The sequence below is a fragment of the Bos grunniens genome, chromosome 19 (genome assembly GCF_055505025.1).
Source record: "Bos grunniens cultivar Pamir isolate PY7600 chromosome 19, Bosgru_T2T1.0, whole genome shotgun sequence".
Classification (NCBI taxonomy): Eukaryota; Metazoa; Chordata; class Mammalia; order Artiodactyla; family Bovidae; genus Bos; species Bos grunniens.
This window is the reverse complement of record NC_141183.1, coordinates 3009465-3028016: the sequence shown is the minus strand read 5'-3', so window position 1 is coordinate 3028016 and position 18552 is coordinate 3009465. Positions and strand designations below refer to the sequence as shown.

General features: G+C 43.3%; 1 long non-coding RNA gene across 18 annotated transcripts in view; it reads right to left on the bottom strand.

Moving 5' to 3' along the window:
- The window catches only part of LOC147350967 (uncharacterized), an 81566-nt gene that overhangs the window by 35945 nt on the left and 27069 nt on the right, over positions 1-18552 (bottom strand). For 9 of the 18 annotated variants that reach the window (XR_015147095.1, XR_015147101.1, XR_015147094.1 and 6 more), the window contains one exon: positions 8527-8624. The exons of the other annotated variants lie outside the window; for them this stretch is intronic. This is a non-coding gene — a long non-coding RNA (uncharacterized LOC147350967). The remainder of the gene's footprint in view (positions 1-8526; positions 8625-18552) is intronic. 18 annotated transcript variants of the gene reach the window in all.

The window sequence follows — 18552 nt, the reverse complement described above, 5'->3', positions numbered from 1 at the left end:
CCTGGAAAAGAAATTGGTGGTATATCTCTAAATACTTTCCTTTCCTTCAAAGTATTGCTCACAATAGTAGGAATTTATGTTGTGGATAGTAGCTCTCTGTAGGATAATGTTTTTTTCTGCTTGTTTATCTTATCACTCACACAAGTTCTGTTAATACCATTTATTGCCTGGCAGACCAGAACCTCCTTAAATGTCTTTAATTTTTAAAAATGTCATCATAAGGGAAAATACATTTACAATCTTTTAAAAGATGGTAATTGTTTGGTTTATCTGACAAGGCAGGATATATTTATTGTTCACAGTGAACAATGATGATCATGAAGCTCAGATGGCAACTTGTTAAAAAAAATAACTTATCGACCACTTAGTATATATTGGGCTTCCCTGGTGGCTCAGATGGTAAAGCGTCTGCCTGTAATGTGGTTGACCTGGGTTCGATCCCTGGGTCAGGGAGATCCCCTGAAGGAGGAAATGGCTACCCACTCCAGTACTCTTGCCTGGAAAATTCCATGGATGGAGGAGCCTGGTGGGCTACAGTCCACGGGGTCACAAAGAGTCGGACACGACTGAGCGACTTCACTGGTTTGCTGGTAGTTTATATCACAAGTGTTCAAATCACCTTCATATATTAACTTGTTATCCTTGCAAACATTCAGTGACATAAGAACACACTTCGAAAGATATCAGTGGTCCTGCTACTTGCTAGTTTTGTTTTTTAATTTGTATTGGACTGGAGTTGATTCAGGAGGCGAAGGGGATGACAGAGCATAAGGTGGTTGGGTGGCATCACCGACTCAATGGACATGAGTGTGAGCAAACTCCAGGGATTGGGAAGCCTGGCGTGCTGCAGCCCATGGGATCACAAAGAGTTGGGCACGACTGAGCAACTGAACTGAACTGATAGTTGATTTACAATGTTGAGTTAGTTTCAGGTGTATAGCAAAGTGAATCAGCTACACATATACATATATCCACTATTTTTTTTAGACTCTTTTCCCAGGGAGGCCATTATCCATGTACTAAGCAGGGGTTCCCTGTGCTGTACATAGTAGGTCCTTATTAGTTACCTCTTTTATATAGAGTAGTGCTACATGTCAGTTCCAATCTCTAATTTATCCTTCTCCCACCCACTTACCCCATGGTAATCATGAGTTTTCTACATCCGTGACTCTGCTTCTGTTTTATAAATAAATTCATTTTTACACCCCTTAAGATTTCACGTATAAGTGATATCATATGATATTTGTCTTTCTACGTCTGACTTCACTCAGTATGACAGTCTCTAGCTCTATCCATGTTGTTGCAAATTACATTATTCTGTTCTTTCTTATGACTGAGTAATATTCCATTGTGTACATACACCACCACCTCTTCTTTATCCATTCATATTTCAATGTGTATTTGGGTTACTTCCATGTCCTGGCTACTGTAAATAGTGCTACAATGAACACTGGGGTGCATGTCTCTTTTTGAATCATGGTTTTCTCCGGGTATATGCCAAGGAGTGGGATTGCTGAGTCATACGGGAGTTCGATTTTTAGGTTTTTAAGGAACCTGCATATCGTTCTCCCTAGTAGAACATTTACGTTCCCACAAATGGCGTAGGAGGATTCCCTTTTCTCCACACCCTCTCTAGCACGTACTGTTTGTAGATTTTTGATGATAGTCATTCTGGCTGGTGCGGGGTGATAATTCATTAAAGACGTGATTTGCATTTCTGTTAATTAGTGACGTTGAGCATCTTTTCCTGTGTTCTTTGGCCATCTGTATGTCTTCTTTGGAAAAATGTCTATTTAGCTCTTCTGCCCATTTTTTTGATTGGGTTATTTTTTTATATAGTTTTGTATTGATTTAATGTATTTAGGGCATTTGAAAAATATAAAAACGATGTGTAACACTAAGTAAGAAATATATTTCTATCACAAAAATGATTTTACCAATATAAAAGTTGTTTATTCTACAGTCAATTTAACTATGCTTTGCCCTGAACACAGGGGTTCCTTCATTTGCTTTTCTCTTGTTAGTCTCCTTATTTTTTCTTGGGTATATTAATTTCTTTTTTGTTTTGTGACTAGAGAAAGCATTTGTAAATTGCAGGGATTTTTCATGTTGTAGTTATAGATTACGATATGGTCATGTTCTAAACCTCATTAAAATTATCAGCTGTTTCCCCTCCTCCACTCCCCAAGATCTATTGAGAAAACCTATTGCTTAACAAAGCAAGCCACAGTGTCTCTATTATATAATAACCTTTGCCCAAGTGAAATATTTGCTCTCTGAAAGAACAAAGGAATAAACAAGGGCTTTTAATCAAGGCATTAAATGTAGTATAATTAGATGAGTGTGGCTCCCTGGCATTGAGGACAGATGGGAGAAAAGCCATTAGTAAATCCGTAGCCATTATCACTAATCATTACCTCCGCATCTTTCTCTTGCCATCAGTAATGGGAATTTCCCAGCGGTGACCCTTTGTAATTTGACCTGTGCAGTGTCCTTCCATGTTCTCTTTTTCTCCTGATCACTTTTTAAATTTATTTTTTTTAACTTACTGCTTACATGCTTACTGGAGTAGAGCGAATTAACAATGTTGTGATAGTTTCAGGTGGACAGCAAGGGACTCAGTCACATGTATACATGTATCCAGTCTCCCCCGAACTCCCCTCCCATCCAGGCTGCCACAACACATTGAGCAGAGTTACCTGTCCTATAAAGTAGGGCCTCGTTGGCTATCCATTTTCAATAAAGCAGTGTATATATGTCAGGTCCTGATCATTTAAAAAAATATTCTTGCCAGACCTCTGTCCACTCTTAGCTGTCCCTAATCCCCCACCGCCCCCTTTTCATACGTCACCTGCGAACTGACTTACATCATCCGATTGTGTGGATGGTGCAGGGTTCTGGAAATGGTTTTGCACCTGTTATCTCTTTTCGTAAAGATGTGACTACATTTCATGAACGGAGCTCTTAATGGTTGTTAAGGAAACGAGAATTTACTACCACGTAAAGAAAGGCCTATTGTGCATCACTGCTTCCTCTAAATTGTTGTCACTTTGCTCTGTTAGAAGACGGTGGGGGAGGCATTGTTGAGCTTGAGAAATATTTAACCATCCCAGGAGAAGCATTCATAGACGTGCTGAGACACTGACTCTCCAAAAACCAACTTGTAAAATTGATTCCAAACTACAGAACATTCAAGCACCTGAATCCTTCTGTTTAGCCAATTAGATTTGTGCTGTGACAATACCCATAAACACTGAGACACCATTTACAGGAATCAATATTGGAAATATGAGAAATAAGGAAGGATCGTAATTAGTGAAGACTTTAAAGTTCCAACACTGAGTCTGCCCTGGTAAGAAATGAAGGTAGGGATTCTGGCTTTTTTTCTGGCCACACAGCGAAGCATGTGGAACTTCCCTGATGGGATCAAAACTGTACCCACTGCAGGGGAAGCGCAGAATTTTCACCACTGGGCCCCCAGGGAAGTCCCAAGGTACAGGTTCTAAGTTCAGTGACATAACCGACAACAACAGCCTGTTTTTACCAAGTGCTTATTTAATTGATTGAATGCATGTGCTCAGTCCTGTCTGGCTCTGTGTGACCCCACGGACCATAGCCCGCCAGGCTCCTCTGTCCCTGGGACTCTCCAGGCAAGAATACTGGAGTGGGTTGCCATTTCCTCCTCTACGGGATCTTTCTGACCTAGAGACTGAATCTGAGTATGCTAAGTGCTTTATATGTTTTTATACCATTTATTCTTCACACCTCCAAAAAAAAAAATTCTTTTTTTTTTTTTTTTTACTATTTTCTGGAGTACATCAAGAGTGTATATTGTCACCCTGCTTATTTAATTATATGTAGAGTACATCATGAGAAACGCTGGACTGGAAGAAACACAAGCTGGAATCAAGATTGCCAGGAGAAACATCAATAACCTCAGATATGCAGATGACACCACCCTTATGGCAGAAAGTGAAGAGGAACTAGAAAGCCTCTTGATGAAAGTGAAAGTGGAGAGAGAAAATGTTGGCTTAAAGCTCAACATTCAGAAAACTAAGAGCATGGTATCTGGTCCCATCACTTCATGGGAAATAGATGGGGAAACAGTGATTGCAGCCATGAAATTAAAAGACACTTACTCCTTGGAAGGAAAGTTATGACCAACCTAGATAGCATATTCAAAAGCAGAGATATTACTTTGCCAACAAAAGTTTGCCTAGTCAAGGCTATAGTTTTTCCTGTGGTCATGTATGGATGTGAGAGTTGGACTGTGAAGAAGGCTGAGCGCCGAAGAATTGATGCTTTTGAAATGTGGTGTTGAAGAAGACTCTTGCGAGTCCCTTGGACTGCAAGGAGATCCAACCAGTCCATTCTGAAGGAGATCAGCCCTGGGATTTCTTTGGAAGGACTGATGCTAAAGCTGAAACTCCAGTACTTTGGCCACCTCATGCAAAGAGTTGACTCATTGGAAAAGACTCTGATGCTGGGAGGGATTGGGGGCAGGAGGAGAAGGGGACGACAGAGGATGAGATGGTTGGATGGCATCACTGACTCGATGGACGTGAGTCTGAGTGAACTCCGGGAGTTGGTGATGGACAGGGAGGCCTGGCGTGCTGCGATTCATGGGGTCGTGAAGAGTTGGACACGACTGAGTGACTGAACTGAACTGAACTTTACTATTTTCTTGATAAGGTAACAAAGCAACAAGGAGAGTAGATACCTTGCTCCAGGCCACTCAATTAGTAAATGTCAGAGACAGGCTTAGACTCAGAAATAATCAACTCCTGAATCCCATCTGGCTACCATTTTATTCTGCCTCCTTCTGAGGCTTTGAGTATCCCTCTCAACTCTTACCCAGCTCCGAGCTGCCAAAACAGAGAACTGGATTACAACTGTGCTAAACCTCCCTTGAGAATTATTTTTATCATATATTTAAAGTGAAAACAGATAGCCTGGATGTTTGTTTTTCCAGACATGTATGACTTCTTGGGTCCAGGCCCAGAATAGGCATAATTGGGTTTTGCCAGGGTTAGAATTTGCAGGGGAATGTAGGAAGGTTTTGCCTGGGGAGAAAGTTGAAAGAGTTTTGAGATCTGCAAGCTAAGCTGTTTGAGAAAGAGACTAAGGTGGACGGGATGATGGAGAAATAGTGACGGGACCACGGGTTATGCATGTAAATGGCGAAAATACCAAGGATCTTGCCAGCTGTACTCAAGGCTTTGACTATGTTGATCACAATAAACTGGAAAATTCTGAAAGAGAAGGGAATACCAGACCACCTGACCTGCCTCTTGAGAAACCTGTATGCAGTTCAGAAAGCAACAGTCAGAACAGGACATGGAACAACAGACTGATTCCAAATAGGAAAAGGAGTATGTCAAGGCTGTATATTGTCACCCTGCTTATTTAACTTATATGCAGAGTACATCATGAGAAATGCTTGCCTGGATGAAGCACAAGCTGGAATCAAGATTGCTGGGAGAAATATCAATAATCTCAGATATGCAGATGATACCACCCTTATGGCAGAAAGCAAAGAAGAACTAAAGAGCCTCTTGATGAAAGTGAAAGATGAGAATGAAAAAGTTGGCTTAAAGCTCAACATTGAGAAAACAAAGATCATGGCATCCGGTCCCATCACTTCATGGCAAATAGATGGACAAACAGTGGAAACAGTGTCAGACTTTATTTTTCTGGGCTCCAAAATCACTGCAGATGGTGATTGCAACCATGAAATTAAAAGACGGTTACTCCTCGGGAGAAAAGTTATGTCCAATCTAGATAGCATATTAAAAGGCAGAGACGTTCCTTTGCCAACAAAGGTCCATCTAGTCAAGGCTATGGTTTTTCCAGTAGTCATGTATGAATGTGAGAGTTGGATGATAAGGAAAGCTGAGTGCCGAAGAATTGATGCTTTTGAACTCTGGTGTTGGAGAAGACTCTTGAGAGCCCCTTGGACTGCAAGGAGATCCAACCAGTCCATCCTAAAGGAAATCAGTCCTGAATGTTCATTGGAAGGACTAACTTTGAAGCTGAAACTCCAATACTTTGGCCACCTGATGCGAAGAGCTGACTCATTTGAAAAGATTCTGATTCTGGGAAAGACTGAGGGCAGGAGGAGAAGGGGAAAACAGAGGATGAGATGGTTGGACGGCATCACCAACTTGATGGACATGAGTTTCGGTAAACTCCGGGAGTTGGTGACGGACAGGGAGGCCTGGTGTGCTGCAGTCCATGGGGTTGCAAAGAATAGGACGTGACTGAGTGACTGAACTGAATTGATAATCAAGGTAGTGTTGTTGTTCAGCTGCTAAGTTGTGACCCTGTGGACTATAGCCCTCCAGGCTCCTCCATCTATGGCATTTCCCAGGCAAGAATACTGAAGTGGGTTGTCCTTTCCTCCTCCAGGGGATCTTCCTGGACCAGGGATCAGGAAGACCCATGTCTCGTGCATTGGCAGGTGAATTCTTTGCCAGTGAGACACCTGAGAAAGGCAGGCTGCTCTGCACCCTTGTCCACTCCTTTGTCCATCAGCAATCACTATTTCCTTCTTTCAAAAGAACTTTATTTAGAGAAATGCCAGATGTTCTTTACACCACCCCTACTGTTTGTGGAATTTTATGACATGTTTCCTCAAGCTCATTGTTACTGACATTTGGGGCCAGATCTTTCCATCTTAGGGAGGACATTCCTGTGCATCGCAGGATGTTTAGCCACATCCATGGCCTGTGCCTCTAGATGTCCATGGTACTAACCCTGCCCCAGCTGTTACAAAATGTCCAAAATGCCCCTAGACACTGACACATGTTGCCCCCCACAACACAGACAAAGTCCTTTCCTTGTTCATGGCCCCTTAGATAGATCCAGTAGATTTTGGAAGGGACATCCATGGACATTCTTCAAGCTGAGGATGCATCTGACTCTATGAGTCAGTACATCCCCGTCATTTATGCATTTATCAATAGAGTTTGAACTGCAGTCCATGGAGTTGCAAAGAGTCAGACACAACTTAGCAACTGAACAACAATAAAGTCCAGCCCAGTAACTGTCAAACTGTAAATACTAAGTACTGGTTAAAATTTTAATATAGGAATTACATTAAGTATACATCAGCATGAAAGTGTGGATAAGTTGACATTAAAATGGAAAGAGCATATTTATCTACCATAACCAGCTTCCTGATCAAAGGTCAGTTAAAACACAGATTCCTATGTGCAGGAGAGGCAGACCTCTAAAGTAGCTTTGGTTACCTGTCAGAATTACCCATCCCAGAGCTGCCGGAAGCATACACACAATTTTATTCCTAAACCATCATACCAGTTCCCATGATTCAGAGAAGAGCAGCTGTCCATCTGAACAGCTGTCAGTGTTTCTGGACAGAATCGCTGAAGGGAAGGGAGAGAAGCTGGTTTAACTATTTGCCACATGTGTGCATTTCTATCCTGGAGACTTGAGTTTAAAGCAGGAACTGGGGTAAACTAAACCACAGTTTAGATGGGCTTTACACCCATCTCAGAGCTAACTGGTTGTTTAGCAATTAGTTGATGGGAGATGACCAGAATACACCTTGAAATATCATTACACAGTGATTGTACTACCTCCCCGCCCCCAATTCTTGGATTGATTGGCTGAATTATCATGAAAATTGAGCCAAACATTCCTTCCCTCCTGCTCAAGAATTTTGTACAATTTCTCTCTAGTCAGAAAGTGACTGGGTATTTGATCAATGTTCAAGGGACAGGGAGAGGAGGAAGAAAGCCATCAGATTTGTTATCATGAGTCACACTTGATGTGAGCTCTGCTCTTTTTCAGCAGTTAAGAAATTAGAACAGATTCCTTTTTTCTAAAGAAGACAGGCTGAAACATTTGCAGCTTTTGAAAGGTAATCTAACACTGTCAAGCTTATGACGTGTCAGGATTCAATTTAAGCATTTTGTTTTTATAATACAAAGATCAGAGAGTCAGGCAGGTTTTGGCAAAAGAACAACAGGAAGAGTCCCTGTCTCTAGAGAGAGCTGCCAAACTTCAAAGTAATTTACATCAACAGTGTAATCATCCCCTACAAAAAGCGCCCCCCTCTGCAAAGCTAGTTAATAAAGCACTTGCTCAATCATAAAAATGTTTTGAGGAAAGCGGAACTGAATACCTTAGGTAAGTGATGATCTGAGATATAAAAACCCACCTGATAGTCTTGAGATTTGGTTCTGTTTGAAATCAAAAGAAAAAACATACCTTTAATTTCTCAGGATCTAGTGTGCTGAAATGTTAACACATGATCTCAGTAAAATGTGATTCATCTAGTGTTGAAACTCAAAGAATTACAGAATGACTTGTAAAGAAGTGTATATTGAACAAGGAAACACCAAAATCCATAGAACTTGCATTTTGAATTTGGTTAGAAACGACACTCTAATGTAGACTCAAACTCCATTCAAACTCTATTTAAATAACCTCCCATTACCTAACTATTGAAAGTCACTTGCATGCCCAAGTTCTAGTAGGCATGTAGGGAAAGTAAATACTTACAGATTTTGTTGTTTTAAGATAACATTACTCTATAGATTCAGAATTTCAAACATATTTGAACCCGAGGTGGCTCATCGTACTGTCACTGTGCTTCAGGGCTATGGAAAGAAATGGAAACCGTGTTGGAAAAGAGGAGCCAGGATGAAAATCATTTCTAGGCAGAGTGCTTTTTCCTTCTGTGCATTGAATGAATTCCACACCTACATCACAAGACATTCACTGTCTCATGATTTTTCCCTCCTGGCTCCAAGAAACCTGTTCAGTGTGGTTCCTATTCAAGCTCCATCTTCAAACCTATTCAAGCTCCCTTTTCCAGAGATGTTTATATTCTAGATCCATCCTGCCCCCTTTTCTTTCCTCCCCATCCAAATTAAATCATATTTTACCATATCCCAGCCTCCCAAGGCAACAGTAGATAATTTGATAATTCTACTGGCTGACTTTATTTTGGGGGGCTCCAAAATTGCTGCAGATGGTGATTGCAGCCATGAAATTAAAATATGCTTACTCTTTGGAAGGAAAGTTATGACCAACCTAGATAGCATATTCAAAAACAGAGACATTACTTTGTCAACAAAGGTCTGTCTAGTCAAGGCTATGGTTTTTCCAGTAGTCATATATGGATGTGAGAGTTGGACTATAAAGAAAGCTGAGCACGAAAGAATTGATGCTTTTTAACTGTGGTGTTGGAGAAGACTCTTGAGAGTCCCTTGGACTGAAAGGAGATCCAACCAGTCAATCCTAAACGAAATCAGTCCTGAATATTCATTGGAAGGACTGATGCTGAAGCTGAAACTCCAATACTTTGGCCACCTGATGCTAAGAGCTGACTCATTTGAAGAGACCCTGATGCTGGGAAAGATTGAGGGCAGGAGGAGTAGGGGACGATAGAGGATGAGATGGTTGGATGGCATCACCGACTCAATGGACATGAGTTTGAGTAAACTCCAGGAGCTTGTGATGGACAGGGAAGCCTGGCGTGCTGCAGTCCATGGGGTCACAAAGAGTCGGACACGACTGAGTGACTGAGCTGAGCTGATAACTGACAATTTAGAGACTGTTTTTGCAAAGGGGATAGTTCACAGTTTTCTCCATTTCATAAGTTATAGATAAATTTCTTAGCTCTGTAGAAGAATGGTCTCAGTCATAATCTCCAGAAATACACAGTAGTGACAAACTGGGATAAAAAGATTATTTGAACAAAAAACCAAGTCAGGCTTCAGTGGCTGTAATTCCAAGAGCAACCATCATACGCCATTATATGAATAGAGGCTTAAAATCATGGTAAAGACAAATACTTAAAGATATATATAGATCTCTCTTGTCTTATATTTTTATGTACAATCATTACAAGGAGAAAGAATTAAACCAAAGCATAGATCTAAGTAAAAATGACTCTCATCAACATCTATGAGCTCGTCTTTTTAATTAAAAAGAAATGAGATACCAATATACCATTTATAGCTACAGACTCTGGCTCTGGGCTGAATCGGTCAGTCAGTCAACTACTTTCCTTCCCTCCATTGGAACAGGAGAAGAAAATAGTATCCTTTGCTAGAAACCTCTTCAAAACATGTTCTAACACTTTGGTTTGTGAAATGTAAAGGGAAAAAGTCACTCAAATATTGAAATAGGACTAAGAATCTCCAGCCTGTATTCCAGTTGTTCAGTTGCTAAGACGTGTCCAACTCTTTGCAACCCCACAGACTGCAGCACGCCAGGCTCCTCTGTCCTCCCCTCATTCCAGGAGTTTGCCCAGACTCATGCCCATTGAGCTCTTGATGCCATCCAGCCCTCTCATCCTCTGTTGACCAGAGTGACCAGAGCAAGCAGCGGAGGCCTGAGACTGGTCTGTGTCTCCTCTGTGGAGCAGGATTTATGTTTAAATTTCAATTCTGTTTCCTTGTTGCTTATCCATTTATTTTTTATTGGAGTATAACAGCTTTACGATGTCTTGTTAATTTCTGCTGGACAGCAGCATGAATCCACTATACGTACACACATCTCCCTGTCTCTTGGACTTCCCTCCCATCCCCCATCCTACCCCCTAGGTTGTCACAGAGTGCTGAGCTGAGCTCCTGGTGATTTACAGCGGCTTTCCACCTGCTGTCTCTGTCTCATAGGGTAGCCAACTCACTGGGAAAGACCCTGATGCTGGGAAAGATTGAGGGCAAATGGAGAAGAGGGCGGCCCACGATGAGATGGTTAGATAGCATCACTGACTCATCGGACATGAATCTGAGCAAACTCCGGAAGACAGTGGAGGACAGGGAGGCTTGGCTGCTTGGGGTCACAAAGAGTCAGACACAACTTAGCGACTGAAGATGCAGACAGACATATATATCAACGCTACTCTAATTTGTCCCACCTCTCCTTTGGATTTGTAAGTATACATTTCCCGGTCAGTTCTCTAGTTCCTCATAGTCTCTGTCAGAGGTTGGGTTCTCCGGATGGTGATGCTGAGATGGAATTTGGGGTGAATGATGTCTGTTAGGGGTCCACCTCTTTGAAAGAGGCAGAAGGCAGACTTGGGAGGAGGGAGAAGACAGGTGGGATGTGGCTGGACACAACCTCAGTCAAGCCCCCTGGGAGCTCTGGGTCACTTCAGCCACTGTGGGTCATTGGATGGATGGCATTCAGGTGTTGCCCAGCCACGGGTGAGGCAGCTGTCTGCAGCTACCACTGCAGGAACCCATGGGTGGAGGACTTGACTGACCACACCATCTTCAACCAGTCAGCAGGTCCTTCCTTGAAGGGCCATCTGGGTGGTGCAACACTGCCTGCCATTGGCTATTAGTTATTTAATGCGTAAGAATCCTTTTTGTTACAAAGATTTAGCAAGTAATTGCTTTATCTTGTGAGCCTGCAAGGAACTGATCAGGAGTCTTTAAGCAGTAACTTTTCATTTAGAAACTGGAACATTTTGATTAATCTCAACATTTGCTGGTCTCAACAACAGGCCATCATGTTCTTCTAACCATTGACAATAGAAATATTTCTAAAATTAACTTCATCTTCTAAAGCTCCACAGATACCTTTTAAAAGTTAATGAAGAGGGTGAAAGAACTCAACTCTTTGACTTGGAAAATGCATGAAGCAATTATTTATTTCTACCCACAGTAATGATGAATTCTCTGAATCAAGCCAGATTAGATTCTTAACCCTTTCTGAGTTACCTCTGTTTCTCCTTAGATAATCTAAGTTGTGTTAGCACTTACCCGACTTGTTTGATTGTAATTGTCTGTATTCTAGGTTCTTCATCCACATAAAATTCCAAAATGACATACTAACCTTTTAGTTCCAGCCAAATAAGATTCCCAGATAAGAGACATATCACCCTGGGTAATAAATACTAACTACAACAGTAATACAGAATAACTCAGTGGAAAGTCCAGCTGGAATTTAGTTACTGGGCTTGCACCAATGACACAGGAGCCCGGGCTCTTCTCTTCTGTGGCTGCCATTCCCTTCCAGGGTTTCCATGGAGTCCTTTCCTGGGCCTCCTACCTTCAGCTGTGCAACCAGCAAACAGACAGCAAGTCGAGTAGGGCCATATCCAGCCATGGCCTGCACTTCTTTCCTAACCTTGAACTTAGTGCAAGAGAGGTTAGAAAGCATAGACTTCTAGTGTGTCCGGAAAAATAAAATAAAATGAATAAGCGTTTATCTATCCAGTCTCTACTGTAGAGGACGACACAGTCATTGTATATATGTAAGTGCTGACGTATTCTCTGTCTGTCCTAACACTGTGATTTCAACATATTATTTGGAAAAGTGTGTCTAGGGGAGGTTCAGTTCAGTTCAGTCGCTCAGTTGTGTCCGACTCTGCAACCCCATGAATCGCAGCACGTCAGGCCTCCCTGTCCATCACCAACTACCAGAGTTCACTTAAACTCACATCCATCGAGTCAATGATGCCATCCAGCCATCTCATCCTCTGTCGTCCCCTTCTCCTCTTGCCCCCAATCCCTCCCAGCATCAGAGTCTTTTCCAATGAGTCAACTCTTCGCATGAGCTGGCCAAAGTACTGGAGTTTCAGCTTTAGCATCATTCCTTCCAAAGAAATCCCAGGGCTGATCTCCTTTAGAATGGACTGATTGGATCTTCTTGCAGTCCAAGGGACTCTCAAGAGTCTTCTCCAACACCACAGTTCAAAAACATCAATTCTTCGGCACTCAGCTTTCTTCAAAGTCCACCTCTCACATCCATACATGACCACAGGAAAAACCATAGCCTTGACTAGATGGACTTCTGTTGGCAAAGTAATGCCTCTGCTTTTCAATATGCTGTCTAGGTTGGTCATAACTTTCCTTCCAAGGAGTAAGTGTCTTTCCATTTCATGGCTGCAGTCACCATCTGCAGTGATATTGGGGCCCAAAAAATAAAGTCTGACACTGTTTCCACTGTTTCCCCATCAGTGGTGGGGACGAGATGCCACAATCTTAGTTTTCTGAATGTTGCACCTTTTTGACTCTCCTCTTTCACTCTCATCAAGAGGCTTTTGAGTTCCTCTTCACTTTCTGCCATAAGGGTGGTGTCATCTGCACATCTGAGGTTATTGATATTTCTCCCGGCAATCTTGATTCCAGCCTATGTTTCTTCCAGTCCAGCGTTTCTCATGATGTACTCTGCATATAAGTTAAATAAGCAGGGTGACAATATACAGCCTTGACGTACTCCTTTTCCTATTTGGAACCAGTCTGTTGTTCCATGTCCAGTTCTAACTGTTGCTTCCTAACCTGCATATAGGTTTCTCAAGAGGCAGGTCAGGTGGTCTGGTATTCCCATCTCTTTCAGAATTTTCCACAGTTTATTGTGATCCTCACAAGTCAAAGGCTTTTGCATAGTCAATAAAGCAAAAATAGATGTTTTTCTGGAACTCTCTTGCTTTTTCCATGATCCAGCAGATGTTGCCAATTTGATCTCTGGTTCCTCTGCCTTTTCTAAAACAAGCTTGAATATCTGGAATTTCACGGTTCACGTATTGCTGAAGCCTGGCTTGGAGAATTTTGAGCATTACTTTACTAGCATGTGAGATGAGTGCAATTGTGCGGTAGTTTGAGCATTCTTTGGCATTGCCTTTCTTTAGGATTGGAATGAAAACTGAGCTCTCCCAGTCCTGTGGCCACTGCTGACTTTTCCAAATTTGCTGGCATATTGAGTGCAACACTTTCACAGCATCATCTTTCAGGATTTGAAATAGCTCAACTGGAATTCTATCACCTCCACTAGCTTTGTTCATAGTGATGCTTTCTAAGGCCCACTTGACTTCACATTCCGGGATGTCTGACTCTAGGTGAGTGATCACACCATTGTGATTATCTTGGTCATGAAGATCTTTTTTGTACAGTTCTTCTGTGTATTCTTGCCACCTCTTCTTAATATCTTCTGCTTCTGTTAGGTCCATACAATCGTTCAACTGGATCCAAAAGAGAATCTGGTGTCATGAAAACATGAGTGCTTCAGTATGCATCTGGGCACTGTCTATTTCTAGTGCCACTAGCTAAAATTGGGCTTGGTACTTATCCCAGGAGTGAACCTTAGGGTCTGGAATTGATGATGTTGTCAGTAGGTCATACAGCAGCAGTCTCAGCACCTTCCTCTCGGTGGATGCCAGGTTAAGAAAGATTTGTTCTTAAGGATAGAAGAGATCCTAACTTTAGTCACTGTATTTTGGATAGGATAGGGCACCTCCGCAATCTTCTCTACTCTCCCATTTAGGCTTGCTTCTCCAGGCTGCAAGCTCAAAGGACCAGTAAGTCCTCTCTTTCCCTGGTGACTTTGCATCCTGAGGCAGTGGTGACCTGGAGTCGGCCTCCTCCTGGCTTGTCAGATCTGGATTTGTCCCTCTTGTCCCAAGTCTACGTTAGGGGTGGTCGTGTCATCAGCTTGAAACCAGCCCCAGTGGGAGTATTTGCACCGTAAGTGCCGCCCAGTGTTACAGACGAAGGCGGCCTCCCCCGCTGAGGATGGGTTACTGGCAGGATGCTGACAGCTTACGATACATTCGGCAGCAGGCTGGCTGTCTCAGGAGAGCCTGGGCTGTGGTTACAAACCTCCTCCAAGCCTTAGTGTCTTAACAACCAGAGTGTACATTTAGGTCACATGACAAGCACTAGGTAAAACGGCTTTACCCAACGTGGTCTGTCCAGATGACACTTGGGTTGACATCTTGGCATCACCGTGACCCGGCCTTTTGTCATCCCTGCCGCAATGACAAGAGGCTATTGAAGTCTCAACGCAGAACTGAGTCGGGTCACTTCCCTTCACTGGGCCAAGCTACCTCCACTAGGCAAGAAGTAAAATCCTGTCAGTTTCCTTAAGCTTTCGAATTGTGGTGTTGGAGAGGACTCTTGAGAGTCCCTTGGACAGCAAGGAGATCAAACGAGTCAGTCCTAAAGGAAATCAACCCTGAATACTCACTGGAAGAACTGAAGCTGAAGCTCTAAAACTTTGGCCACCTGATGCGAAGAGCAGACTCATTTGAAAAAGACCCTGATGCTGGGAAAGACTGAAGGCAGGAGGAGAAGGGCGCGACAGGGTGAGATGGCTGGATGGCGTCACCAACTCGATGGACATGAGTTTGAGCAAACTCTGGGAGACAGTGAAGGACAGTGGACCCTGATGTGCTACAGTCCATGGGGTCGCAAAGAGTCAGACACGACTGAGCGACTGAACTGAACTGAGTGACTGAACAATAGCAACAGAGGAGGAAGGAATAAAGTCAGCAAGACAGCCTCACCAGTGGATGACCTGTGGCCTGGACCCTGCATTCAGAGGCTCCTCAGCACACCCCCCATCCTTGGAATGTCCATTCTGCCCACTGTTTCCATAGTGGAAGCTGTTCTAAGGGCACAACCTTGGAATGGTAGGGGTTGTTGAGACCATGTGGATGGTCTACACCAGTGGTCCCCAGCTTTCTGGCACCAGGGGCGGGTTTCATGGAAGATAATTTCCCCCCTCCACAGGCAGAAGGGGATGGTTTCCGGGTGATTCAAGGGCCTTACACTTACGGTGCATCTTATTTCTAGGATTATTAGATCAGATCCAACTCAGATCCCCAGGTTTAGATGCCAGAGGTTGGGGACCCCTGATATACATGACTGAACCCAGTTAAGGCCTCTATATAAACTTCTATAATTTGGTGGGTAGGTGTGTCTCCTTGTTTGCAGCGACCAAAACAAACCTTGTATAGAAGTTTCTTTCCTTCTTAAACATACCATCTACGGATCTGGAGCAGCTGCCTCTCTCTTGGGCCTCTCTCTGCCCTCTGTGTACAGGGCCATTTGCAAATCAGCAGTGAACTATTGAATAGAATTCTCTGATAGACATGATTAATGGTGATTCCAATAAGGGTTGGTAAATAAGAGCATGTGTGCGCTTAGTCACTCAGTCATATCCAACTCTTTGCAGCGCGCCAGGCTCCTCTGTCCATGGGATTCTCCAGGGAAGAATATTGGAGTAGGTTGCCATGCCCTCCTCCAGGGGATCTTCCTGACCCAGGGATCGAACCCACATCTCTTATCTATATCTCTTAAGTCTCCTGCCTTGGCAGGCAGGTTCTTTATTACTAGTGCCACCTGGGAAGCCCTGATAAAGCTTAGTTTCCACTGAAGTATCTTTTTCTACTGGTTGCTCAATATTGAATGATGGATATGTATTACCCAAAGATTGAGACTGGTACTATTATTCACCTTTTACAGATGAAGAGGCTCCAGGCCAGGAGGTCTGGCCATTACCCAAGTCCCAAATGTGGGAGCGGCTTTGGACTAGGAACTCCACAGAGAGGTTCAGTGCCTTGTGCTGTAGCTGCCACACTTCCGGGGAAAGGAGTCTAGTGAATTCCTGTAAGAAATCAGCTTTCAGTTTCACCACCTGCCTCCTCTAAACAAGAATGTACCCCGATGTTCTTGTAGGCCATTTACATTGACTTTTGCTGGCACACCATTTAGAATACTCCTAACACATATAACAGCGGCGGCCGGGAGCAGCTACCCCGTGTCCGAGGTTAGGGGCGGCAGCCAAGACTGCCAGGCTGCGACAGCGCAGGAGCAGCCGAGAGGAGCTACCCCACACCCGAGGCCAGGGGCGGTGGCCAGGAGGAAGAGCCCCACATCCAAGGAGCAGTGGCTGCGCGGGTGCAGGAGGGCCTAGAGGAGCTATTCCACATGCAAGATCAGAAGGGGTGGTGGTGAGGAGATACCCCTCGTCCAAGGTAAGGAGCAGCAGCTGCGCTTTGCTGGAGCAGCCATGAAGAGATACCCCACGTCCAAGGTAAGAGAAACCCAAGTAAGACGGTAGGTGTTGCAAGAGGGCATCAGAGGGCAGACACACTGAAACCATACTCACAGAAAACTAGCCAATCTAATCACACTAGGACCACAGCCTTGTCTAACTCAATGAAACTAAGCCGTGCCTGTGGGGTCACCCAAGATGGGAGGGTCATGGTGGAGAGGTCTGACAGAATGTGGTCCACTGGAGAAGGGAATGGCAAACCACTTCAGTATTCTTGCCTTGAGAACCCCATGAACAGTATGAAAAGGCAAAATGATAGGATACTGAAAGAGGAACTCCCCAGGTCAGTAGGTGCCCAGTATGCTACTGGAGATCAGTGGAGAAATAACTCCAGAAAGAACAAAGGGATGGAGCCAAAGCAAAAACAATACCCAGTTGTGGATGTGACTGGTGATAGCAGCAAGGTCCGATGCTATAAAGAGCAGTATTGCATAGGAACCTGGAATGTCAGGTCCATGAATCAAGGCAAATTGGAAGTGGTCAAACAGGAGATGGCAAGAGTGAACGTCGACATTCTAGGAATCAGCGAACTAAAATGGACTGGAATGGGTGAATTTAACTCAGATGACCATTATATCTACTACTGCGGGCAGGAATCCCTCAGAAGAAATGGAGTAGCCATCATGGTCAACAAAAGAGTCTGAAATGCAGTACACGGATGCAATCTCAAAAACGACAGAATGATCTCTGTTCGTTTCCAAGGCAAACCATTCAATATCACAGTAATCCAAGTCTATGGCCCAACCAGTAACACTGAAGAAGCTGAAGATGAACGGTTCTATGAAGACCTACAAGACCTTTTAGAACTAACACCCAAAAAAGATGTCCTTTTCACTGTAGGGGACTGGAATGCAAAAGTACAAAGTCAAGAAACACTTGGAGAACAGGCAAATTTGGCCTTGGAATACGGAATGAAGCAGGGCAAAGACTAATAGAGTTTTGGCAAGAAAATATACTGGTGACAGCAAACACCCTCTTCCAACAACACAAGAGAAGACTCTACACATGGACATCACCAGATGGTCAACACCGAAATCAGACTGATTATATTCTTTGCAGCCAAAGATGGAGAAGCTCTATACAGTCAGCAAAAACAAGACCAGGAGCTGACTGTGGCTCAGATCATGATCATACTCCTTATTGACAAATTCAGACTTAAATTGAAGAAAGTAGGGCAAACCACTAGACCATTCAGGTATGACCTAAATTAAATCCCTTATGATTATACAGTGGAAGTGAGAAATAGATTTAAGGGCCTAGATCTGATAGACAGAGTGCCTGATGAACTATGGACGGAGGTTCGTGACATTGTACAGGACACAGGGATCAAGACCAACCCCATGGAAAAGAAATGCAGAAAAGCAAAATGGCTGTCTGAGGAGGCCTTACAAATAGCTGTAAAAAGAAGAGAAGCGAAAAGCAAAGGAGAAAAGGAAAGATACAAGCATTTGAATGCAGAGTTCCAAAGAATAGCAAGAAGAGATAAGAAAGCCTTCCTCAGTGATCAATGCAAAGAAATAGAGGAAAACAACAGAATGGGAAAGACTAGAGATCTCTTCAAGAAAATTAGAGATACCAAGGGAACATTTCATGCAAAGATGGGCTCGATAAAGGACAGAAATGGTATGGATCTAACAGAAGCAGAAGATATTAAGAAGAGGTGGCAAGAATACACAGGAGAATTGTACAAAAAAGATCTTCACGACCCAGATAATCACGATGGTGTGATCA